Raw genomic sequence first — 27,497 nt, forward strand, 5'->3', positions numbered from 1 at the left:
ATATATATATATATATATATATATATATATATATATTAATACCAAATATATATATATATTAATACCAAAAACATTTGCAAACACATATGTGACCCTGGACCACAAAACCAGTCATAAGGTTAAATTTTACAAAACTGAGATGTATACATCATATGAAAGGTCAATAAATAAGCTTTCTATTGATGTATGGTTTGTTAGGATAGGACAATATTTGGCTGAGATACATCTATTTGAAAATCTGGAATCTGAGGGTGCAAAAAATCTAAATACTGAGAAAATCACCTTTAAAGTTCTCCAAATTAAGTTCTTAACAATGCATATTACTAATCAAAATTTACATTTTGATATGTTTACAGTAGGAATTTTACAAAAAATCTTCATGGAACATGATCTTTACTTAATTTCCTAATGATTTTTGGCATAAAAGAAAAATCAATAATTTTGACCCATACTATGTATTTTTGGCTATTGCTACAAATATACCCCAGCGACTTAAGACTGGTTTTGTGGTCCAGGGTAACATATGACTAAAACAACTAAAATAAAAAAAGAAAACTAAATTAAACCAAATTAAAAACTGATACAAAACATTAATACAAGTGTAAATTCCCAATATACTACAAAATCAATGTATTTTCTGTCTGAGAGATACTTCTTTTATACTAAAATGACTTCTTCACCTCGGCTGTTTTCAGTGTCTTCGGCATCATTCATCGAGAGACTCTTTGAAGAGGCTTGTTTTTCCCTCTTCCACACAGAATGACCCTGAAATGCATTACTCCTTCAAATTGCCTTGCATATGTCATTTGGAGCGCATTCAGAGAGAGTTCTCCGAATTCTTCACTCACACCTGAGGTTAAAGAAGGGCTTTCATGAGTCAGCTCCTGGAGGTGGGTTCAGCACATCTAACGTGAGGAGAGTCGAGGGAGTCAAACTCAGGTTAGAGAAGGGAAAGACAGCAGCTGGAGCTACGGTATCACAGGTGATCTCCTTATGGATGAATGAATGATCATATTAGCTGGAATTACCTTCATCTTTCCCTCAGAGCTAAATTATTTAAATCAGAGGGCTACCGAGGACATTTAGCCACAGGAAATCAATGAAGCTGCACGATCATCTCTGAGTTATGACACTGGGAATCAAGATTACGGTTTAGAAACCTGTTCAGGCTTTGATTATTAAAAGTTACAAGTGACTTGAACTTATGTGGATTCACAAGAAGGTGTCATGTAGCTTCGAAGAAAGTGAAATAATGCAGAAGTGCATTTATTTGACATGCATTTTTTGTAACAGTGCAGTAAACATTGATACTGTCACTTTTGATCAACGAAACGCCATGGTTATTATAGTTAACTAAAACAGAAACTGATCAAAATTACTGAAGGCGAGACACTGCAGGTGAATAGGATAAAAAAAATAACTAATAGTTATCACCTTTCTTACTCAGTTGATTGATTACATTGATAAGTGCAAACATTTTTTGTATTACAAGTTTTCTAAAATGTTTGGTTTAAATATGCAAATGATCCATTATTTAATGAAATATGCACTGATTTGCATACATTTCTAGTACAACCATCTAAACACTTGAAGTCAGTTTCAAAATTCTTGTTTAATTTTTTTTACATATTTGAGTCAAATGTTTTTACAGAAGGAGTCTCATTTTGTTTTTATATATATATATATATATATATATATATATATATATATATATATTTTTTTTTTTTACAGTTTTCTGGGGAATAATATGTTATAAAATCAAGCAAATTATATATGAACAAACCCCTAGACAGGAATCCAAATGTAAAGTTTGGTGTGTGTGCTACTGAAGTGGAGATTTATGGCTCAGTGTAGGAGAAAAATTCATTTTAAGAAAACGGCCTTTAAAAATATGTATTGTAATTGAAATCTATTGACACAAATAGATAAAAGTGCTATAAAAGAAACACTTAATGGTGTCTTTTGGATGTTTTCTTTCTGCTAGTCTGAAAAAACACTTTATGAAACACCAAAACACACAAAATCTCAAACTTGACAGTTACGTGAAAAAACTGTGTTTTTGCCTGCAGTGCCTTCCCCTAAAAATAAAATCATTTTTAACTTTTAATTATCAAAGCCTGTATAGGTGTTACAGACGGTGCTGAACAACATCCAACAATGTCAAAACAACATTAAAGACCGACAGGGAACTGTGAACACAGACCAACTTATAAAGGGAGTGCTTAATGACAAGGACAGGTGGAGCGAATTAGGCTAACGAGGCGGAAGTCCAAATATGGGCATGGGGTGAAACCAACATAACCAGAACAACAGGGGAAGACAATGGGAGAAACCAATACACACTGACAGACAGAACTGTGACAATAGGTTTCTAAACCATAATCTTGATTAAAAGAAGATGAAGTAAACTGACTTTAACTGAAAAATTTAATGTTTCCTATTGTCCTCTTGCATTATCTACACAATATTTTCTTGCTTTGACACAATCTGTATTATATAAAGCACTACATAATAAGGAATAAAGGCGACACCTGACTTGACTATACATGCTATCATAAAAGGCTTTTGCTGCCATGAACTATTATGAACAAACTTAACTTATGATACCTAAAATGTGACAAAAGGCTTGAGTTACTGTTATCATTTAGTGTTGGCTTTTTCCTTCGAAATTACAGCGTGTGCTTTACAGCCAATTCTGCACATAATAGCACTTTCATATTTTTATTCTAAGCTGTCATTTTGTGACACAAGTGAGTAGTAATTCTCCAATTATTTATCAAGGCATAAGCGTTTATGTGCAGAATGTGCTACTTCTGAAAGATAGACTGACACTCGCTAGAAACTCTGTCACTGACTGTCATCTCCTAAAAAAGTTCTTCTTTCTTCTTCTTCTTATTACTTATAAAAGATGTTAAAAACATGATAATATATTATTTAGTCAAATCTATCTTAAATAAGTAATTATTCTATAAATATTAAAGCAATAGTTCACCCAAAAATTAAAGTTAGCTGAAAATATTCTCCCCCTCAGGTCATCCGAGATGTAGATGAGTTTGTTTCTTCATCAGATTTAGAGAAATGTCTTATTCCATCACTTGTTTACTCTGCAGTGAATGGGTGCCGCCAGAATGAGAGTCCAAACAGCTGATAAAAACATCACAATAATACAAGTAATCCACACCACTCCAGTCCATCAGTTAACATCTTGAGAAGACAAAAGCTGAAACAAATCCATTGTTAGGAGGTTTTAACTAAAATACAATCTTTATATTATGAAGCTTAATAATGGATTTTTGTACAGAAAAATATATCTATTTTTTCATGAAATAGTTCATCCAATAATTAAAATGTGCTAAAATGTGCTCATTCTCAGGCCATCTGAGATGAAGATAAGTTTGTTTCTTCATCAGATTTAAAGAAATGTCTTATTCCATCACCGTCTCACCAATGGATCCTCTGCAGTGAATGGGTGCCGTCAGAGTGAGAGTCCAAACAGCTGATAAAAACATCACAATAATCCACAAGTAATCCACAAGCACTGTTTACAAGCCAAAACAAATAACTAATAGTTATCACCTTACATACTCAGTTGATTGATTACATTGATAAGTGCAAACATTTTTTGTATTACAAGTTTTCTAAAATCTTTGGTTTAAATATGCAAATGAGGTATTATTTAATGAAATATGCGCTAATTTGCATACATTTCTAGTACAAAAATCTAAACCCTGAATAAAGTCAGTTTCAAAATTCTTGTTTATTTCTTTTGACATTAGAGTCAGAAGTTTTTACAGAGGGGATTTGGGGTATCTCATTTCGTCACACCATTCAGAAAAAAACTATATATTTTTTTTTTACCATTTTTGGGGGAATAAAATGTATAAAATCAAGCAAATTATATGAACAAATCCCTCTGTAAAAACTTTTAGGATATAGAGAGGATTAAAAATGTAAAGTTTGGTGTGTGTAAGTGCTACTGAAGTGGAGATTTATGGCTCAGTGTAGGAGAAAAAACTCATTTTCAGAAAACGGCCTTTAAAAATATGTACTGTAATTTAAATCTATTGCCACAAATAGACAATATGCTATAAAAGAAACACTTAACAGTGTGTTTTGGATGTTTTCTTTTCACTAGTCTGAAAAAACACTTTATGAAAAACCAAAAAGCCCAAAATCTTAAACTTGATAAGAACAGCGTTTTTGCCTGCAGTGTCTCCCCTTAAGACTGGTTTTGATGTCCAGGGTCACAAATAGGCCTATTGCTTTAAAGACGATTTTCTGGTGAGATACAGTGAGGAAAACTCTATTAATGTTGCAAAAAAGAAGTTACTGTAAAAGCAATAAAAATGTCCTGATTTTCCTCAGAGCCTGTTTCAGTCCTCTCTGGGTCTCCACACTCTTAAAAATAAAGGTGCTTTAAAAGGTTATTCACAGTGATGCCACAGAAGAACCATTTTTGGTTCCACAAAGAACCATTCAGTCAAAGGTTCTTTAAAGAACCATCTCTTTCTTACCTTTTTATTATCTGAAGAACCTTCTTTCACCACAAAGAACCTTTTATAAAACATAAAGGTTCTTAAAATGTTAGAGATTAACCATTTAGACAAAAAAGGTTCTTCTATGGCATCGTGAAGCATCATTTTTTTAAAGAGTGTGGGTCCCGGTCTGAAATCCCCTGGTCGTGACAACAAAGAACAAAACGAGTCCTAAAGTCCTACATAAGCTCAGTCTCACCGGATCACTTCAGGAACAGGCGACATTTGGACAGTAACTTAATTAGCGCCTTATCAAATTATACTTTAAGGCAATTGATATTCTGCCCTGCAGCTAATGCAATTATCGTTTCCATTCAATTATTATTTCCTCTTCTTATGAATTTGATCCGACCCGAGTTCCAATTATTCGCACGAAGCGAGCATCTTCCCCGTCCCTGATCTCAACACTTCCTTATAGATTTTCGTAACACACTGTTTTCCTGCTCTCCCTTTTTCCTCAGAAACATCTCGTAGTCCCAGTCCAATTATTTCCTATCGTTGGATGGCGGCTCTCCTCACCAAGACGAACTCATTGAAGCCAACATGATTTCATTACTGTTTATTTGCTCGCTAGAGTATTCTTAATATATATTTTTTTTCATCCCGCCGCACAAGCCAGCAGAACGGCACCGAATGTCGGATACTTGTCAGCTCATATTGATTATGTCAAGCCTGTCCAAATGTGATTTTTTTATATACTGGCGGTTATTATGTGTGGCAGTGCTTTCCGCGGTGATGTGGGGTGAAGCGTGGGTCGGTCTGGTCCGTCGAGGGCTTGAAAGTGCCGTTATCCCAAACATTAACGTTATGATAAAAGACATTTCCATAATTACAGACACCGAGCGGAGCGTCTGGCTGGAAAATGAGATGTTACTATCATCCTGAGTTTTCAGACATCTCTTAATGCCTCTAATCTGAAATTCTAATCTCCGTAATGCAAATTGAAAGTTCATGAACATTACTTTAGGTGCAAGTTCAGTGCAGAGAAGTGACTTGAAGGCTTTGAAGAGCATCTTAGCTTTTCCTTCCCCTCCACTGAACCTGAAAACTACATAAAGAGAGTTTTAATGAAAACTTTATTGAAGCACTTAAAAATACCAACATCTCATTATCATACCTCCGTGGAATTCAGACTCAAGTGAGTGCGGGGCCTGCTGCAAACTTTTATGGGATCTCTCTGGGACTAAAAGTACAGATTTAGCTTTTGTAAAAAAGTTGTAACTTTTTGTAAAAAAAGAGAGAGGAAAAAAAAAGAATATATGTTGTACTTTGTTTTTAGCAAATGTATTGCTTTTTTCCTTCTATCTAAGGGTCTAAGTGTGACATAATATTAAAAAATCTTATTTTAATTTTACTTTTGGTGTAAAAGCGGTTTCACATGGGTCAAAGACGAAAAAAGGTTTAAGCATAAAAACAATAAGTGTAATATTCCAAAAAAAAAAAAAAAAAAAAAAAAGTATGACATATTAAAAGACTAATTACTTTCACCCCAAATACTAAGTAGTTGCAATTCTACATTTTTAAAATTTGCCACTATCCTAGGTTTTGCCCATTTGTCAGTAAGATTTGTTTTACTTATTTAAAGCACAATAAAATTTAATATGCTCCTTTATTATTTTATATATTTTAATATGCACAAGTCAGAATAATGTTGTTTGAATTTGTACGTAAATATTGTTACACTGAATGACAATGTAACATTATTTCAACCGAATTTTAACATTTTATTCTCCAAAAACTTATTTGAATCCTTAAAAGTAGACACTTTACTTACATTTAACATGCTTTCAATGGACATAAAGTCACTTTTGTACATTTCATTTGATGTGGACTGTCACAACGTGCTGTGCATGTGGAGCCAGGGGAAAACACAGGAAACCAGGAGTATATTAAAATAAAAAACACTATTTATTAAGAAACAAAACGAAATAACACAAACTTCAGTGAGAACACAACATAACTTCATGACCGGATAATCAAATTGAGGAAACAAACGACTTAAATAGGTGTGGCTTGATAACAAGACAGGTGATACAGATTACGCAAATGGGGGAAGTCCAAATAAGGGCAAGAAGAAACCAAAGCAACAAGGAACAACAGGGAGAAACCAACATAATTCCAAGTGAGGGAATTCTTACATGCCAAAAATATAACTCTTTATATTAAAAACAAACAAGCAAGGTCTGCACAGTTTTAAAAAGTAGCACAAAATAACGTAACACATTACTTCCCATAAAAAAGTTACTAAGTAACGTAATGAGTTACTTTTTTAGGAAGTAACACAATATTGCAATGCATTACTTTTAAAAGTAACTTTCTCTAACACTGCTTAATACTAGATACTTTCTAAATCCTAAATCAGCCTTGACCAATTGAACAATAGATATAAAACTGCATACATTATTCTTGAAATGAATAACAATTTGAAATAGAGAAGGTAACATTAAAAACTTTAATGAATTACTGTTTTATATAGAATTGTTCTAGTCTATATAGTATTTAATGGATCAAATCAGAAGTAATTACATTACAGTAAATGATTACTTAGTAAGGCACTACCTAACACTGATTATAATGCATTATTGTAAACAATTACATTAATATTAATAATGCATAATATTAAAACATATTAAATACAATATTAAAATACACCAGATATCAATCTATTGTTAAACATATTTCATGTTTATATAATGTTAAATATTACATTTATTAATTCATTCATAAATATATTAATCTGGTTATTGTGTATTTAAAACACATTCTGTTTATTAGTAATATTACAGAAAATCTGACCTGTTTTACTGATGTGTGAGTGACAAATATGCATCACATTATGTTTATTAGTTTATGTTAAACTGTGTAATCTAAATGCATGGAAAATTAATGTGCAATTCAAACACATCAATCTTACATTTAGACAGAACTATTTTTTGAGTGCATCACCTGTGTGTCTGTGGGAGTATATAGAGCTAAAAAAAGTGTTTACAAGCACTGCTATAGACAAAGGCAGCATCCTGGCCACTGCATGATTTTCATTTCTGTTTTTTTTTTTTCCTTGGCCAGGGTAAATTAAATGTCACTCGTCAGATTTCATGTCTCGGCTTTAATTGGCATTTGATATGCTGCTGCTGTCATGTCTTCTGGAGAGGCAGGATGTCATTGGCTGGTTCTTCCGCAGGGGTGGCAGTAGGTACGCACGCCTCCGTCACTCAACCTGATGAGTTCTTGATGGCTCTTTGAGACTAGCTGAAACCTTCAGGTCCCTGTCTGACACATCCCCGATCCCCTCTCTTTTCCATTTTCTTACAGGGACTGGATTTGGTCGTGTTATCTATCGAGAAGCCAGTCTCATCAGGCTCCAGCACCGGTCCTTTCATGGCCTCAGTCTGGAGTTTCTATCACATTGTCATGTTTGACAACAGACAGAAAATGAAGATGAATCTTAGAGGAAAATGTTTGTTTATGTGACACTGGAACTGTCTGGGATGAAGCTCCAGTGGCTTTACACTTGTTTGGAGTGATTTTGGGGGTCTGATGTCCTGATCAACACAAAAATGAATAGGATCTTTTTTTTTTTTTTAAATGTACTATTTATTATCATTCATTATTATTATTATTATTATTATTATTATTATTATTTATTTATCATTTTTAATTACACTAATGTTCAAAAATGTGGGGTCAGTAATTTTTTTTTAAGAAATTAACTTTTCTTGCATTAATCTGATCAAAAGTGACAGAGAAGACATTATTAACAATAATTTTTTAAATATTTTATACATTATATATAATACATGTTTTATGATATATTTAATCAAATCAAAAATATATAAAAAACTTATACCAAGATAATAATTAATTATAAAAAAACATTTTTAAGAAAATATTTTCTGCTCACCAAGGCTGCGTTTATTTGATTAAAAATACAGAAAAAACAGTAATATTATTAATTATTATTGCAGTTTAAAATAGTGGTTTTCTATTTGAATATACTTTAAAATATAATTTATTTTTGTGATGTAAAGCTGAATTTTCATCAGCCATTACTCCAGTCTTCAGTGTCACATCATCCTTCAAAAAGCATTCTAATATGCTGATTTAATATTTATTAAATATAATATGCTTAATATTTTTTTTGGAACCTGTGATACTTTTTTCAGGATTCTTTAATGAATAAAATGTTAAAAACAGCAGCATTTATTCAAAATAGGAATCTTTTCTAACAATCAAAGTCTTTACTATTAATTTGATCAATTTAACACATCGTTGCTGAATAAAAGTATTCATTTTTTTCAAACAAAAAGAAAAAAATACTGACCCCAAACTTTAAACAGTAGTGTGTAGTGTTACTAAAGATTTCTATTTTAAGTACATGCTGTTCTTTTTAATGATTTAATGTTTTTAATGTTTTCATCAAAGAATCCTGAAAAATATATCACATTATATCACAAATATATCACATTACAAAAAAAAAAAAAAAAAGGAGCACAACTGTTTCCAACATTGATAATACATCAAGATATTAGAATGATCATGTGACACTGAAGACTGAAGTGATAATGCAAAAATTCAGCTTTGCATCACAGGAATAAATTATATTTAAAATATAAGAAAATCAAAAGAAACATTATTTTAAATTGCAATATTATTTTTTATATATATATATATATTAATACATTCAATAACATAAAAAAATATACTGATCTCCAAAAACTGACCCTTGATATATAATTTTGATATATGTAGTATGTATAGGCTATAATTAAATAATATAATGTATTATTTATTTAGAATTAAAATATTACAATTAAATAATAAATGTTTGGTTCTATGATGATGATTATATAATATATATATAACATATAATAAGTGCTAAAAAGCTGTAAATTTCACTGGATGCGTGACCTTGGAAATCAACAACCAAGATTAAAGAATAATATGCCAGTTTTTGGCTTCTCTAACTATGAATGATTATTTCATTTTCCTCCCTGCAACAACCCTTTCAGACTCAATCAGTGTAAAAGCGCTGAAGTCATTTAGGAAATCACCCCAAAGATGTTTCCAACATTTAGAGAGATGATGTGTATTTTGAAGAACTCATTGAGTGACGCTCCTGAAGCACAAGGACAAAGGAGCACCTGTAGGCGATGTGAAACTAGATTTTCCAGACAGATCGATGATAAGGGAATCCGTGGACATTGAAATGCCACGGTTAAGCGTCAGTAAAACAATCAGCTTTGGCGCAAATAGTCACTTCCCCCAAACCCCAATTATCCGGGTCTGTTTTAGGACGCAAGCATCAGATCCTGTGGCTGCAATGCACCGCTCTCTCTCCTCTTCCCATTGAGCTCTATTGCCATAGCAACTCAGGTGCAGCATTGTAAAAGGGAAGGAGAATATCAATGGGAGCAACAGACCTCATTTATCACCTAATTATTAGGATAAGTATTTGAATGGGAGCATGAATATACATTCCCCGATACGCTCGATCCATCAAGTGCGGCGGAGCTTCGGAGAGGTCGCCCGGTCGTGTGCGCAGTCGTGAAATCTGCTCTGGCTTATGTATAAATGCATAGGCATTTTTGTAGTCAATATCAAAAGTATATGTGGAAAATTAGATGTGCATTCATGCAGAAAGACACATCTCTGAGAGCGTCAACTGGATTCGTTCTATCTGAGCGCCTTTATCTTTGCATGAAAGCACATGATGTAACGGGAACAGGGTGTGATTAAAGCATAAATCAGTAATTATGCGCCGCAGAGACATCATTGACATTTGCATTATCTGTCACAGCACATTAAACTCCTGATAAGAAGTACGCAGAGAATCAAATCTGAGGCGTTTCGGCCAAATTTAACATCAGAAATGACACGCCAGCCACGGAGATCGATACATTATTGCATGATCCCGAGATAATGATTAGGCCTATGTAAACCTGCATCCCAATTACACAGCTTTTGATGCCATTGAAACTGAAAATCCTTGTTGTGTGGGCCTGAAAGTCTAAAAGGCCACCGGATCTGCAATTATATGTGCAATCTTTTAAGCTGGCTGTAAATTGCCTTAAAAAATCAAAAGGCAAGGCAAACCGGAGGGGCATAATAAAGGCAAACTGCTGGGGAAATGAATGCTTCGGGATCAGCTGCAAACGGCTTGGGCCTTAATTAAAGTCAAGCTTGTGGACAAAGGAAATAGCCTTGCATCTTACAAACACTCTTTGATTACATTAATACATGGCCGCAGTTATGGGGTACATCTTTAGAATGTGTGTTAAATGGGCGAACTAATGGACCCGAGGTCACCGCAACCAAAAAAGACATCTGTTATTATTACATTTCCAATTACGCCTCAATTCACCAAATGTGTTCTTACATGTGAATTCAAATGCTTTGAGCAGTCTTCAACATGTACTGAAGTCGATCAGTGGACATGCTCAAATACTGACCTTTCTCAGGCTGTGAGTTTCCTGTATTAAGGTCTAGTTAATATTTGAACATATTCTTCAAAACCAAGCTAACCTCACATTGCCTATTATTTGACCTTCAGGAATAAGTCTGGTCCACACTGTAGCTGATTCTTGCCAAAAACCTTTCATTTACACAATTAGAGACCATCTGATGGAAAGCTTTTAATAGTATTAAGCACTTTAAAAAAATATTTTGGTACATGTAGGGGAGCGCGGGGCACAAAATTTAATTGTAACACACGTGGTTTAAATATTTCCACACATGCTAGCATAACCAAATGATATTGTGATATTTACTAGTTGACATAGCAACACTATACAGAGAAAAAAGTGCACCAAAATTCAAAAGTCATTTGAAGATATCGCTGAATATGTATTTTACCATAGTAAAAGTACATTTCTGGCTGAAGTAAATTTTTCATCTCAGTTTTAAATATTAATTTAAAACAGGACAAATCTGCTATTATTTTAATCTTCAATCTGTTATTTATCAGTTTGGATCATTTATGAATGCTTTGCAAACCAGCAGAAGACACTAACCTGTTTTAAATCCCAGTGGTGCAGACGGGGAACGTTGTAACACTGAAACAGGTGAATAAAGACTGACAGTCGATGTGTAATGTTCAGAAATGATTATTTCAAGAAATGTAAAGCATTGTGTGTGGAGGCAGTGGAGTGTTTTTCTGAATGTCTGAATGTGTTTCATATATTTGCCTACATTGTTATGAACTATACTGTACAGCTGTGTGTTGCGATCAGGGCCGTCCCAAGAAATGTTGCGACGTGTTCATTGTCAAACTTCAAAATTCAATTATTTTTAATTCTTAAAAAAAGCCATTATTTTATTTGAAAAAGTTAGTCATTTTATTTTATTGACAAAATATTATAGTTTGTTGTGTATTTTTTTTCATTTGACCAGATAACATTTGAAGCTGTCATTTGGTAATGTTAGAATGTGCCCCTCAGATGTTACAATGTATCCACCTATGGGGCATATTGTAACATTTCACTCCCTTTCTTTTGAGGTCAATAACGAAAACGTATACACTGTAATTATGAAACAAAGCAACATATTTGTACTAGACAAGTGAGAAATGAATGTGGATGAAAATTATACTCTGAACTCCACGTGGATTTAAACAAACAGAGAAATTCAAAAGTTGTTAGGTTGTGCCCCATGCTCCCCTAGTTTCATACTGAAAGTTATGATTGTAGTTTGTACAACACTAAGGTAGTTGTCCATTTACTCAGAAAAATGGAGGAATTGGCCATATAGGATATTAAGACCAACAAATATCAAGAAAGATTGCAGATTTAAGTTTTGCAGATTATTTTGTGAAATATCTGCTTTATTTACTATGGGATAATGAGGAGATGATGGATCCATGGCATTGTCAATGTTTACTGAGATGTGTTCAGTAAAGACATGAAAGATTATAATGGTTTGTTTTGTTAGTTTAATCAAGTTGTGTGACTCTGATGAAGATCGGATTACATTTCATGACAAATTAACGCGGAAAACCAACTAATTCCAGAGGCTTCACATACTTTCTCTCATCAATGTAGAGTTTTTACAAAAAAAAAAAAAAAAAAGATTATGTCTATGGAGAGTCATAAACCACAACAACAACAACAACAACAACAACAACAAAAATCAATGTGTGTGTATGTTATTTCATGGTAATACTGCTTAAATATTACAGTCAACATAATCTTTAAAACCAACTTAACCTTACATAGCCTGTTCTTTAACCTTCAGGATTAAAATTTGGGGTAGCACTTTATTTTAAAATTTATTCCTCATGTACATACTATGTACCTATAATTATACGTAATAACTAGGTCCTAATCCTAAACCAACTCCTAAACCGAACCGTAACCCATGTAGTACCTTGTATTTCCAGAACATTCATAGGGTTAGGGTTAGGGTAAGTACACTATCCCCCGGTTTCACAGGCAAGGCTTAAGCCTAGTCCTAGACTAAAATGTAAGTCTGACCTGTTTCAACTGAAACAAAATTGCACTGATTGATCTTAAAATATATCAGTGCCTTTGTTTTGTCTCAAGATGGACACCAGCAATGTTTTTTTCTAAGCATGTTTAGAAAAATTACTTAAATGTCCTAATTGAGCTATGGCCTAATCCTGGCTTAGTCTAAGCCCTGTCTGTGAAACCGGGCCTAAAAGTACATATAAGTTCTGTGAAATGAAAGGCAACCAAATCTAGCACACAAGCTGATTCTAGCCAATAGTGATGGATATATTAAACAATCAAACAATTCCCTGCAAAAAATGCTTTTCTTAGTTAGATTTTTATCTTGTTTCCAGCCCAAATATCTACAAATTCTTAAATCAAGAAGGATTTTCTAGACAAGTAAAAACTATTTTCTAGTTTTCAGAAAAAACAGGTCAAAATTAAGTGAGTTTTTGCTTAGAACAAGCAAAATAATCTACCAATGGGGTAAGCAAAAAAATCTTATTTTAAACAGAAAACAAGATTATTTTCATTACCCCATTTGCAGATTATTTTGCTTGTTTCGAGCAAAACGCATTTAATTTCGACTTGTTTTTTTCTAAGAAACAAGACAATAATTTTTACTCGTCTATATAATCCTTGATTTATTTTTTTTTAGATTTAAATCAATTTGTTAAACACCAAAATTCTCAGTTCGTTTGTAGTTTCACCCTCATTAAACAATCCACACGGACAACATATAGCATAAATACCATTGCATGAATTAAAGATGATGGTGCTTTTTATAAATATGTTCTAGGGTCTGAGAAATATTTCAACCTCCCAGTGTAATCAAGTCAAGTCGAGCTTTATTGTAATTATTTAATGGCATTAGGTGTCAGTGTTTTCCTAGTGTTTTTCCCCCCTGTGGTTCCTATGTTTTGGTTTCCCCTTTTGACCATATTTGGACTTCCCCCTCGTTTCCTTGATTGTGCACACCTGTCTTTGTAATTAGCCACTCCTTTTAAAGGGATAGTTCACCCAAAAATGAAAATTTGATGTGTATCTGCTTACCCCCAGGGCATCCAAGATGTAGGTGACTTTGTTTCTTCAGCAGAACACAAACGAAGATTTTTAACGAAAACCGGTGCAGTCTGCCAGCCAAATAATGGAAGTGGATGGGCACCAGACCTTTGAAACTAAACAAAAACACAGACAAATCCAAATTACACCCTGCGGCTCGTGGTGATACATTGATGTCCTAAGACACGAAACGATCGTTTTTTGCGAGAAACTGAACAGTATTTATATAATTTTTTACCTTTGATACACAGCCACGTCCATCTGTCCTGAGCACAAGTTTAGCATCCGGCACGCTACATGTGTAGCGCTCTGGCATAGAATACGCAAACGCCGGAAGCGATCTGTGGCATACAACACTCATTGTTTACACAGTGCACAGAGATTGTGGGTATAGCGGCTATTCAAAATGGTAATTAATTGTGCTTATCCTGACTGTTCAATCCGATTTAAAGCTAAAAGATTACGTTTGCTTGCGCAAACTCATCAGGGACTTTCACTGATTTCCCCTTACGGAAAATATAAAAAATTATATAAATACTGTTCAGTTTCTCGCAAAAAGGGATCATTTCGTGTCTTAGGACATCAATGTATCGTCACGAGCCGCAGGGTGTAATTTGGATTTGTCTGTGCATGTTTTATTTTTACTTTTAAAGGTCTGGTGCCCATCCACCGCCATTATATACCTGACAGACTGCACCGTTTTTCGTTAAAAATCTTCGTTTGTGTTCTGCTGAGGAAACAAAGTCACCTACATCTTGGATGCCCTGGGGGTAAGCAGATAAACATCAAATTTTCATTTTTGGGTGAACTATCCCTTTAAATAGTCGTTTGTTCCCCAGTTTCTTTGTCTGGTCTTAAAGTTACGTTGTGTTTGTTGTATTCCTGTCAGTGTTTGTTTTGTACTCCTGGCTCCTCGTGTTTCCCTCTGGCTCCTCATCCCCAGCACACCGTGACATTAGGCACAATTTCCACATTAACAGTTAGCAGGAGGGATCACCAATGATTGAGGCTTAATAGGGATTTATATGTACATCAACCTTGACTAAAACGTTCTTCAAACGACATCAGAGGACGACATTTAGATGATTTCAGAAAGTCTGGATCTGATTTTAAGATGTAGGCCTACCAATGGGCAACTTATATAAGGCTGCAAAGTGCTGGAGTTTGAGGAGAAATTCTTTTAGTATTTCGAGTTCTATTAGAAGATTGTCAAAGTAGTAAATGTTCTCTTTGAACTGCTTTTAATTCATCTTCTGCACTGTCTAAATACCTATCTGTGTAACCCTTCTCTTTTTTCCTTATTTCATTTTTTCTGGCCTCAAACGAATTCTCTGTTTAACAGATATGCTTGATCCTGTGTAAACGGCTCAATGGAAGACTCTTCTGAAGTAAAAGTGGGTGGCAGCTATGAGCATGTAAAAAATATTCTTGTCTGTTTTTCTCTTTTGGTTCTTTTAGACAGTTTGAATCAATGAACCATTTCAAAAAATATTAATAAGTTCATTCATGTAATCAATGACATCACATATACACAATGCTAATATTAAAGCACCCAATAATCATGTGAAACATGGATGTTGGGGTTTGCATACCTGTCCTGCACATTTTGTATGTCTCCCTTATCAGACACACCCAATTTAGTTCTTGCAGTCTCTGCTAATGACCTGATGAGTTGAATCAAGTGTGTTGGATGAGGAAGACATACAAATTGTGTAGGGCTAGATGTTTTCCAGGACAGGTTAAAAAACCCTGGTCAAAAGCATATAAAACAGGGGTGTCAAACTCAATTCCTAGAGGGCCGGAGCCTAACCCTAATCAAGTCCTTCAGGCCTTTTTAAAAATCACTGCCACTAGAAGGCAATCCTCCAGCCTTTAGCTCAAAAAAGCGTAATGGCTAATGCTAATGGAAAAAAAAAAAAAAAAAAAAAAAAACAGAGGCCGTTTTTTTTCTCTGATGGATGTCAATGGAGGAGAAACTTCACTATGCTGAAAAAACAGCCTTTTAGAGGAAGCAGCTCATCATTTAATGAATCGACAGCCAATCAGCCAATCTTCAACACGTTTTACACTGAATAATACTTTTCAAATTGCACTATTTACACAGAAATAATTGCACTTCCCAATCAATCCTATAGTATCCGTAAATGGCAATTGAGTGTCACACAACTCCTGAAATTCAGTGATGTCAAGGCAGTAATGTGATTGGTTATTAAGGCACATGCAATCCAAGTTGATGTTACACTTTTGCCAATAGTAAGTAAAATAGATCCTTTCATCTCCCAATAGTAATACAATCTCTTTTGAAAACTACATGGTTTGTGTGTTGGAGCAGGGTTAGGGCTAAACTCTGCAGGGCTGGGGCAGGGAGTTTGACACCCTTGATATAAAGTGAACAAACTAGTCTTAATCAACTTACCTTTATTCATGAACCATGACAAACCAAGAGGAAACCGTGAAGAGTCTCTCCAATGTTCACCCTGTGTCACGTCGTTTCAAAAATATACTGTCACCTTTAGTTTCATTGTCTTGTTTCTAAATCGTTTTCACTGCCAGTGCTGTCATCTGTTACTATGCTTTTTTTTTTTATTAATCCTCACCTGTTCTCCATTCTGTTAATCATCATCCTCTGTGCATTTAAACCCCTCTTTTAATCGTGGTCTTGTGCTATGTGTTGTAGTGCTCTTCCTTGTTTTTAAATAGTGTGTTTATTGCTCATTCTGTGTTGGTTGTCTACAATGTAATGTGTACAATGTTTAATAGGGAGTCAGTGCAGTGTTGATAGAACCAGGCTAATATGGTCATACTTTCTGGTTCTAGTAAGAACTCTAGCTGCTACACTCAGTGTACATATTGAAGAGGTCATGAATTGCATTTTTGAATGAATTGCAAATTATTTTAGAATGTTTCCCGAAGTGCATTTATAATCTTTAGTAGTTTTTCATCAAAAAAATTATCATTATTTAGATATAAAAAGGTTCTGTTGGAAGAGGTGTGTCTGCTGTGAGACTTAAAGGTGCCAAATCTGTATTTACCTTGGCATAGTTGAATAATAACAGTTCTGTACATAGACATGACATATCATGAGTCTCAAACACCATCGTTTCCTCCTTCTTATATAAATCTGGTTTTTGCAAAACACCACTGAAAAATAGGTCAATTCCAACATAACACCGACTATTGCGCAATAGCCGGGATCATTAATAGTAACACCCCCAACATTTGCATCGCCCAATCATCAGACGATCTCCAGATAGGATATTGTGAAAAAACAAAGCAAGGACAATAGCGAAAATGGCAGATCACAGGAATAAATGTTATGTTCCAGCTTGTGCAGGAGATGTTAAGTGAAGGGATGGGTTGGTGTCTGTCAAGGAAAACAAACAATGCGTTCTAATAAAATAAGACAAGCCACTGAAGAGACACGGTTAGCTTCTTGCTAGCGCTAGCCTGTTGCATTGCAGCAAAGACTATTGCAGTACATACGATTTCACTTACCACATAAACAGAGTAAGGAGAGATGACTGCGTGGATGATGGTGGATGATGGCGAATGATTTACAGATCCTGATCACTGCTGACAGCATCTGACCTTGTCAAATGTGGTAAGTACTGCCTGTATTATAACGTTACATAGGGCACATGCAATCACCGATCTCAAAAGTGAAACTAAAAAGTTATCGTGGATTCAAAGCAGCAGTTTCAATGCCCCGCATATCAATAGCGGCTCGAGCTCCGTAATTAAATATATATTTTCTCCACGTGTGGGTAACACTTTACAATAAGGTTCATTAGTTAAGCATTAGTTAATGTATTAACTAACATGAACTAACCATGAGCAATACATTTGTTACTGTATTTACTAATCTTTATTAATATTAGTTAACGGAAATACAGTTGTTCATTGTTTGTGTGAGCGCGAGCTGCACTGTGAGACAGCCAATCAGAGCAGAGCTCCTCATTTAATAATCACAGACCTTCCAAATAAGGCAATAACAGAGCGTTTCATTCTAGGGACAAATCCTAGGGTTGTAAATGGACCTGTAAAACCGTTTCTGGAGAATTTTTACCCTTTCCTATGCCATATACCTGTAGCCATATACCTATGTAGATCTCAGAGAACAATTTAAAATATTCTCTCAATGCATTCTATGGCACCTTTAAGTGGAAACGCCCACTGCTGTGATTGGCTAACATATTTGGATATGAAATGAGTATTACATGTGAAACTTTCTTAAAAGCATTTGCTGCATCAAAACTTGCTGCGCTGCACTGGAGCCAAACACAGTCATGTGCTGAGCACTGAGGACACATGATATCCCTACTGCAACAACATCTGCAAACTCACCAATACTTTTATCATAACTAACACTGTGAAAACATAATTTAAATAGGAGACTCGTTAAGCAGTCTAAACTGTGTGATTGATTATAATGGGAGTTTTGGAAAAAATGCACAAATCAAATCACTGATACACTCATGCTGATCTTGAGTTGTTCCTCCTTAATTACGTATGGCGATGATGCATGTCAAGAGCGTGTTGATTTCAAATCTTGGTTTTCAGAAAGGTGGAAAACAATATTTATCATTAAAACTGGGGAGTTAGTTTTGAGTTCTGAAACTTGCAGTATGGTTTTATTGCAGAGTAACGTCTCGTATCTGTAAACAGTGATGGGGAAAGTCACTTTTAAAAGTAGTGCGTTACAATATTGCGCTACTCCCTAAAAAATAACTAATTGCATTTGTTACTTTTTATACCCTTATGAAAAAGAAGTTTATTCAAGTGTGCTATTAGTATACTTTCAGTATACTTTTTATGTACTTCTCAGGAATATACCTAAAATGATATTTAAGAATACTTCACTTATACTTTTAAGTCTAAGTATATTTGAGCTCTACTTGTGCTCCGTGATCTGTGTTTTCATTGTTATACTCTAGGGGTACTATTGCACTGTATCTTCTGGACAGAATTTCCGAAACACAAGTGAAAAAGAAATTGAAACAACAGATGCTTCCACATGTAATCTAACACAATCGTCAGACATAAAACAGCATCAAAACCATAGATATATAAAACTGTGTAACGTTATGGAATAAAATGTCGACTCATGAAGAGGTAACTGTCAAGCTTTGGGCTTATAGTCTTTTATTTTAGCTTTTTGTTCAAAATGTTGTTATTTTTCATTTATGAAACCACATTCAAGTGTTTATAAAAATGCATGAAGCTACAATAAAATGTTTTTGTTTACAAGCAGATCCCCTGTTCTTTCTTTTGATGTTTTGTATGTTCAGATATTCATATAACAAAATATATACAAATGAATACCTAAATAGAGACATAGTAGTATACTTACAGTATGATGTAAAGTTTACTTAAAGAAAACTTATGAGTATACTTGCAGTATAAAACTACTAAACTAGTTTACTCAGACTATACTTCAAAGTGCACTAAAATGCATAAAAAAGTATTTAATTAGTAAACTATTAGTGCACCTATAAGTTCCCTTTTAGTATACTTGTAGTACAAACTGAAAACATAGATGTAAAGTAGTTTGTACACTTAAAAGTATACTTTTACAGTATATAATAGGAAGTGGGCCAATTTAGTCCCAAGGAGTATTGAAATAGTACACTTAATGGCAGGGGCGCCGCTCACAATTTTGGGCCCTATGACAAAATATGAGGTTGGGCCCCCCCCCTACCACACCAAAGCAGATATCTGGGGGCCCCTAAAGGGCGTGGGCCCTTAGAATTGTCCTAACTTTCCCCCCTTAGCGGCGCCCGTGCTTAATAGTATACTACTAGTACACTGATATTGGTATACTTTTCTGCACAGAGTATACTTAAAAATATACTTGAACTTAAGTATACTTAACCCTCTGGGGTCTGAGGGTGTTTTGGGGCCCTGAAGAAGTTTGACATGCCCTGACATTTGTTGTTTTTTCAGTATCTTAAAAACATTTTAATGGCTAAAGTCTGATTACAAATAAACTTGAAGTATACTTCTTTTTGGTAAGGGTAGACAGTAATGTGTTACATTGGAGAGCTGTCAGTCAATACATGGGAACATAAAGTAACTGCTGTTATATATTTATAATATCAAGTAATTCAAATATTTCTTGTGTAAATTAAAAACTAGTTACTTGAAAAAGCAGTCTGAGTATGTAATTTGCATCACTTGTTATGCGTTACCTCCAACACTGTCTGTAAATATCAATAACATTTTGAATCTCATAAAGTCATGAGCCTGGTGAAATATAGATTGTTTGAAAATATTTGTTACAAATGATCAAACCATGAAAAGACAATTTTTGTTCCACAACAAAGTCTTGGCTGGAGTTTATGAAGTGCATTTGAGTTTTGTGTGGTATAAGCTTCATTCGGTGGGTGAATGGACGGTGGGAGGTCTGTGGGTGTGCCGTTTGAGCCTAACCTTAGTTTAACATCTGCACATCTGGGAACCGCTTCTGACAAGATGCAGAAGTTCAGCACTGCAGTGCAGTAAAAAAATACAATAGAGCCTCAAAGAGCCTCTGTTTCTCTTTCCAACCATCAGCCGGTGCCTACCTTCTGCATCTGAAATATGCTAATTGTTTCCCTTTGAGGCTTTGGTGAGGCACGAAGCCAACTTGTAACAATTCCTCCTAATCGTTTTAACAGATTACACCAACAGAGCTAACACTGAACATCCAATGTTTGGCAATAAGTACTTGATAATAGACAAGTCCTGGCTAACTGCTATTAATGTAAAAGTTTTTTTTTTCTCTTAATGTAAAAGGTCAAGGAATAATGGCTTGGTCCTGCGTGACTCATCCATTACGTTTCCATTACGTCACAAACTCTGAATGTGCTAGTAAAACCCACGCTGCTGGTGGCCGTTTTATCATTGTGTTTGTTTTGGTCCTCAGGCGTGAGTTCCTCATGCATGCATTTCCTCCTGTGCTGGAATGAATATTGAACATGTTGGTCGATGCTAATTTGCCTCGATCACTGTGAAATGCATTTGTTTCTTTCTAGTGCCATGCAGTTGTTCTATTTACAGTCTTTGTTTTGGATGAAGTCTCTTCTGCTGACCAAAGCTGCATTTATTTGATCAAAAATATGTAATATTGTGAAACATTATTACAATTTAAAATAGCTGTTTTCTATGTAAATATCTATTGAACTGTAATTGATTGCTTTGATCGATGCTGAATAATGCTCAATTTTTATTTCAGGACTGAGATAGATTAGACATTAGATAAAACTGGTCAAAACTTTTTTTTAAAAAGCCATTAAAATAGAATAGTAAAATGAACAGTGTTCATAAGTTTGGGGCTGCAATGTTTTCGGTCTTTTCCACTCACCAAGGCTGCTTTTATTCAATCAAATATTCTGTAAAAAATGTGAAATATTATTAAAATGTGAAATAGCTTGTGTGAATACCTGTTAACATGTAATTTATTTCTGTTATCAAAGCTGCATTTTTAGCATCGTTACTCCAGTCTTCAGTGTCACATGATCCTTCAGAAATTATTCTAATATGCTGATCAAGAAACATTTCTGATTATTATCAATGTTGAAAACAGTTGTGCTGCCCAATATTTTTATGGAAACCATGATACATTTTATTTTTTAGCCATTAAACCATTTTTCAAGAACCCAAAATGGTTCTTCTACGGCATCACTGCAAAAACAACCCACTTGAGCCTTTATTTTTAAGGGTGTACTGGTTGAAATGACCCATAAACTACATCAAGCTGACAATAGTTTCCACAAAGTGTTACACAATGGTTTTATTGATTAGATTAGACAGACAAAATATTAGCAAAACCGGTCACCGTTCATTAAAAGATTAAACATTTTTAAAAATCCTTAAAAACAGAACAGTAAAATGTACAGTACTGTTCACAAGTTTGGGGTTGGTAAAAACGTTTTTGGTCTCTTCTGCTCACCAAGGCTGCTTTTATTTGATCAAATATACTGTAAAAATTGTGAAATATTATTAAAATGTGAAATAGCTGTGTTCTGTGTGAATATCTGTTAACATGTAATTTATTTCTGTGATCAAAGCTGCATTTTTTAGCATCATTACTCCGGTCTTCAGTGTCACATGATCCTTCAGAAATTATTCTAATATGCTGATCAAGAAACATTTCTGATTATTATCAATGTTGAAAACAGTTGTGCTGCCCAATATTTTTATGGAAACCATGATACATTTTATTTTTTAGCCATTAAACCATTTTTCAAGAACCCAAAATGGTTCTTCTACGGCATCACTGCAAAAACAACCCACTTGAGCCTTTATTTTTAAGGGTGTACTGGTTGAAATGACCCATAAACTACATCAAGCTGACAATAGTTTCCACAAAGTGTTACACAATGGTTTTATTGATTAGATTAGACAGACAAAATATTAGCAAAACCGGTCACCGTTCATTAAAAGATTAAACATTTTTAAAAATCCTTAAAAACAGAACAGTAAAATGTACAGTACTGTTCACAAGTTTGGGGTTGGTAAAAACGTTTTTGGTCTCTTCTGCTCACCAAGGCTGCTTTTATTTGATCAAATATACTGTAAAAATTGTGAAATATTATTAAAATGTGAAATAGCTGTGTTCTGTGTGAATATCTGTTAACATGTAATTTATTTCTGTGATCAAAGCTGCATTTTTAGCATCATTACTCAGGTCTTCAGTGTCACATGATCCTTCAGAAATCATTTTAATATGCTGATTTGCTACTCAAGAAACATTTCTGATTATTATCAATGTTGAAAACAGTTGTGCTGCCCAATATTTTAGTGAAAACCATCATATATGTGAACCAGAACCACAATACCAGTCTTAAGTATAGCACACGTATATTTGTAGCAATAGTCATGCCAAAATTCATTATGTTAAGTAAAATTGTATATTTAGTAAATTAATATAAAAATAAATATATGAAAAGTTAATTTTTGATTAGTAATATGCATTTGAGATTTTCTCAATATACCATACACCAATGGAAAGCTTATTTATTCAGCTTTCAGATGATTTATAAATCTCAATTTTAGAAATATTGATTTACCTTATGACAGGTTTTGTGGTCCAGGGTCAAATATTTTATTTTTCATGATTCACAGGTGAATAGAAAGCTCAAAAGAACAACATGTATCTAATACACAACTGAGTATTTTTGCAGTGTTTGTAGCTCTTTTATAAATATTCCACATATATTTATATATATATATTTTTTTTATCAAACATTATGCTTTTGGCGCTTTTTAAATAGTTCCAAACAAAAGCTGCTTTTCACTCCAAATGCAATTCTGATATTATCAGATGTAAACGTTCTCACATTTAAAAAAAAACAAACATTACAGTGTATTGGTCTGATGTGTTTTTTTTCTGTTTAAATAAAAATAAATAAATAAAAGACAAAATGAACAGAATGAACAGAGACTAATTATCTGATTATAATTATAGTGCATGTGTTAATCTACATATAATACAAATGCATCATGCAAAACTGATTTTTAAATAATGATTAATTACTATGATCATGGCGGTGCGCCATCTCTTACATTAGACCTTATAGCAATGGGCATGCAGTGTTAATCATTTCTACATGAATTACAGGAACACAGTATAACAGAGCTGAATCTGATACTCGGTCATTAGACCCACTTATTGTTTTTCTACTGGTTGGAAAAATCAGATATATTTAGCATGGCGTTTATTGGGAATCTGAACACTGTGGTATCTTAAACCCTCAAAGATTCCCTTCACTGAGATAAAGAATCATTCTTAAAATGTCAGTGCAAATTTAATCCTATTCACTCTGCGGTCTCCAGAAGCCTGGACCAGTCAAGTGTGCTCATTTTGTTAATCCAAGAACACTCATTTTGGTTCACAATGCTGTTTTTTAGTCCATTTGCACAAAAGCACTACGGGGAATAAGATGTGGATGAGTAATGAATCAGGTGAGGATGAGATTTTACATTTCATTTGGCATTTCATGAGTGCATTTGGGCATTGGCGCAGTCAGTGGAAGACGCTGCGTCTCTGACTTTGCAAGTAGAGATCAGCTCACTGATGCAATTTCACCTCAAGATTTTATAATGGCCAATTACCTCACTGAATTCACAATTTTATTATGATTGTTGTGTTTTGAACTTGAACGGAGTTTGAACTTTTACATCATTTGCCCAACTGCCGAGCGGACCGCAACAGTCCACAAAATCTGAACTTTGTTCATGATGCAATGAGTCAAATGTTTCTAATCACACCATATTAGCCCCTAAAGTCAACACGAAGTGTTCACAGCTGGTTTTTGTTTGTTTTTATGGATCAGGAATGGATTCTGTGTGAAAACTAGTCTCTGTGTAACAGGTGGATGGAGAGGTTGCTTGGATATCAACAGAAATGAAAGTTGTTTCAAAGCTTTGATCATATTTTGATCAAATATTAATTTTTTTCTTCTTTTTTTGCTCTTAGACTAGCATGCATAAATGAAGAGTTCACAATAAGACCAGAAATGAAGTAAAAATGTGAAAAGAGACTAAAAAGGAGCAATTTTTGACTTGAATACTGAAAATGGAAGCATATAATTCTACTATATGGTGCTGTGACTGTGCAAGATCAGCATAAATAAAGCGATCGTTGTATTTTGGAAAAGTATTTTTCCATTAAATGGCTGGGTTCATTTCGAGCATCTGATTTCCATTAATTAGAGTTTCCTGACAGGCTCCCATGTGGCGGCACACAAAATGACTCCAGACTATTTGTCATATTGGGACTTGCTTCCTACATGTTGGCAAATAACAACAGCATCATGATAATGGATACGACTGAAAAACAGAAGCGCTGTATATGAGTTTGTGTTTCTATTGTATGAGGTTGGTAGATGAATATGGGCTGATTTTGTCATAGTGTTCTTCAGCTTGACCTTCAGTCTAGCAACAAAAAGGCTACTGGTTGAAATGACCCAAAAACTATAACAAGCTGACAATGGTTTCCACAAAGTGTTACACAATGGTTTTATTTCAGGACTGAGATAGATTTACAATTAAAAATTGTAAAAATGTATTACAATGCAAAATAGCTGTGTTCTGTGTGAATATCTGTTAACATGTAATTTATTTCTGTGATCAAAGCTGCATTTTTAGCATCATTACTCCAGTCTTCAGTGTCACATGATCCTTCAGAAATCATTCTAATATTCTGATTTGCTGCTCAAGAAACATTTCTGATTATTATCAATGTTGAAAGCAATTGTGCTTCCCAATATTTTAATGGAAATAATAGAAAATGGAAAGCTATTTAAATAAAACAGTAAAATGTACAGTACTGTTCACAAGTTTGGAGTTGGTAAGATGTTTTTTGTCTCTTCTGCTCACCAAGGTTGCTTTCATTTGATGAAAAATACTGTTAAAATTGTAATATATTATTACAATGTCAAATAGCTGTGTTTTGTGTGAATATCTGTTAACATGTAATTTATTTCTGTGATGCACGGCTGAATTTTTAGCATCATTACTCCAGTCTTCAGTGTCACAAGATCCTTCAGAAATCATTCTACACTCTTAAAAATAAAGGTGCTTCAAAAAATCCACAAAGAACCATTCAGTCAAAGGTTCTTTAAAGAACCATTTCTTGCTTTTTTATAATCTGAAGAGCTTTATTTTTGTGAAACAGAAAGGTTCTTCAGATATAAAAGGTTCTTTATGGAACCATTTAGACAAAAAGGTTCTTCTATGGCATCATGAAGCACCTTTTTTTTAACAGTGTAATATGCTGATTTATTATCAATGTTGAAAAAAGTTGTGCTGCCCAATATTTCAATAGAAAGCGTGATGCATTTTATTTTTCAAGCATTAAACCATTCATCCACCAGTCAGAATTTGAAACTTTTACAGTGCAATGGATTTATCTAAGAGTGTATAAACAAGAACAGAAGTGTGATTTACCAGACTAACACACTGAACAAACACTAGGCCAAAAATAGAGGATTAGTATCTGCAATACATCTACATGTAATCCTATTCAAACCCTTTAAAGACAAGTCATTACTTCTGTAATACGTGCCATTGATTCGCCGCCTCTGCGACGCTACGCCGCGTTAAGACTAATGGATCACACTGTGCAATTATCACACGGCGCAGATCATTCATGCCGGTGCGTTCCTCTGCTCTCCAGCGCTATTGGAGGCACGCAAAGCCACGCATGGAGGGGCAAATGAAAATGAAAGTGGCGGGTAGGAGACGGGCGAGCGTTAAATGCCAGCGGTGTGAATAAGAGCGTGTGAAGGAGCGAGAAACACAGATAGCTATTTAACATCCTCTCACAGTCGCTGGCGCTGATTGGCCTTGAATGCTGTAATGACACAGATGTACAAGCTGAGGAAATGCTGGGGACAAAGCCTCGAGTTCACTCGAGCATTAATGCACACCGCAGGAGCACTACGACTGATTATGTATTGTGGAAACAACCATGGGAAACTATTTTTTTTCTCTATGCACGTGTAATGAGGGAATATTTTAAGATTTAGGAGTCATTTCAGATACAGTAGAGGTCGTGCAGACAGTAGTTTTGTGTCATAATAGGAACAATATTATAGTGGCAGTTCTCACTAACAAAACTATTTGACAGCCTGTTACATTTTCAAAGCATTAGGGGTGCAAATTCATGATTTGTTTTGGTTGTGCAAATGGATGGATTTAATGTAGGCTATGATAAACATCAAATCAGCCTAGCATGAAAAGTAGTAAGTATTTTCATCTCTATATTGAAATGGTGATTTTGGTCTGTCCCCATATCAAACATGTTGAGATTCATGTCTGTAATACACAATTCAGAAATTGCTAGTGCATTTCGGAAGCATTTACAAAGAAATGGCAAATACCAGACTGAATTAAACATGGGATTTTAGAGCAGAAAGCCTGAAATGCTATTAACATACTCCAAAATCTTTGCTTTATTTACTACTCCAAAAATATCTGTTACAGTGTAATATTGACATAAATTGTTTAATTATTAGCCCTCTGGTATTGTTTATTTAGAAGTTGCAAAACTGTTGACTGGTCATTAAAAGATTAAACTTATTTTTAAAAAGCCATTAAAATAGAACAGTAAAATGTACAGTACTGTTCACAAGTTTGGGGTTGGTAAGATGTTTTTGTCTCTTCTGCTCACCAAGGCTGCTTTTATTTAATCAAATATACTGTAAAAATTGTGAAATATTATTACAATGTAAAATAGCTTTTTTCTAAGTGAAGATCTGTTACAATGTAATTTATTTCTTTGATCAAAGCTGCATTACTCCAGTCTTCAGTGCCACATGATCCTTCGGAATTATCTTTTATAGTGTAATATTGACATAAATATATCTTTTACAGTGTAATATTGACATTGACATTGACAGCTGTTTAAGTACTGTTTATTTAGAAGTTGCATTTGTGTTGTTTGTGGTTTGTTATTTCATATTACTAAACA

This window comes from Garra rufa, chromosome 24 (assembly GCF_049309525.1).
Source record: "Garra rufa chromosome 24, GarRuf1.0, whole genome shotgun sequence".
Lineage (NCBI taxonomy): Eukaryota > Metazoa > Chordata > Actinopteri > Cypriniformes > Cyprinidae > Garra > Garra rufa.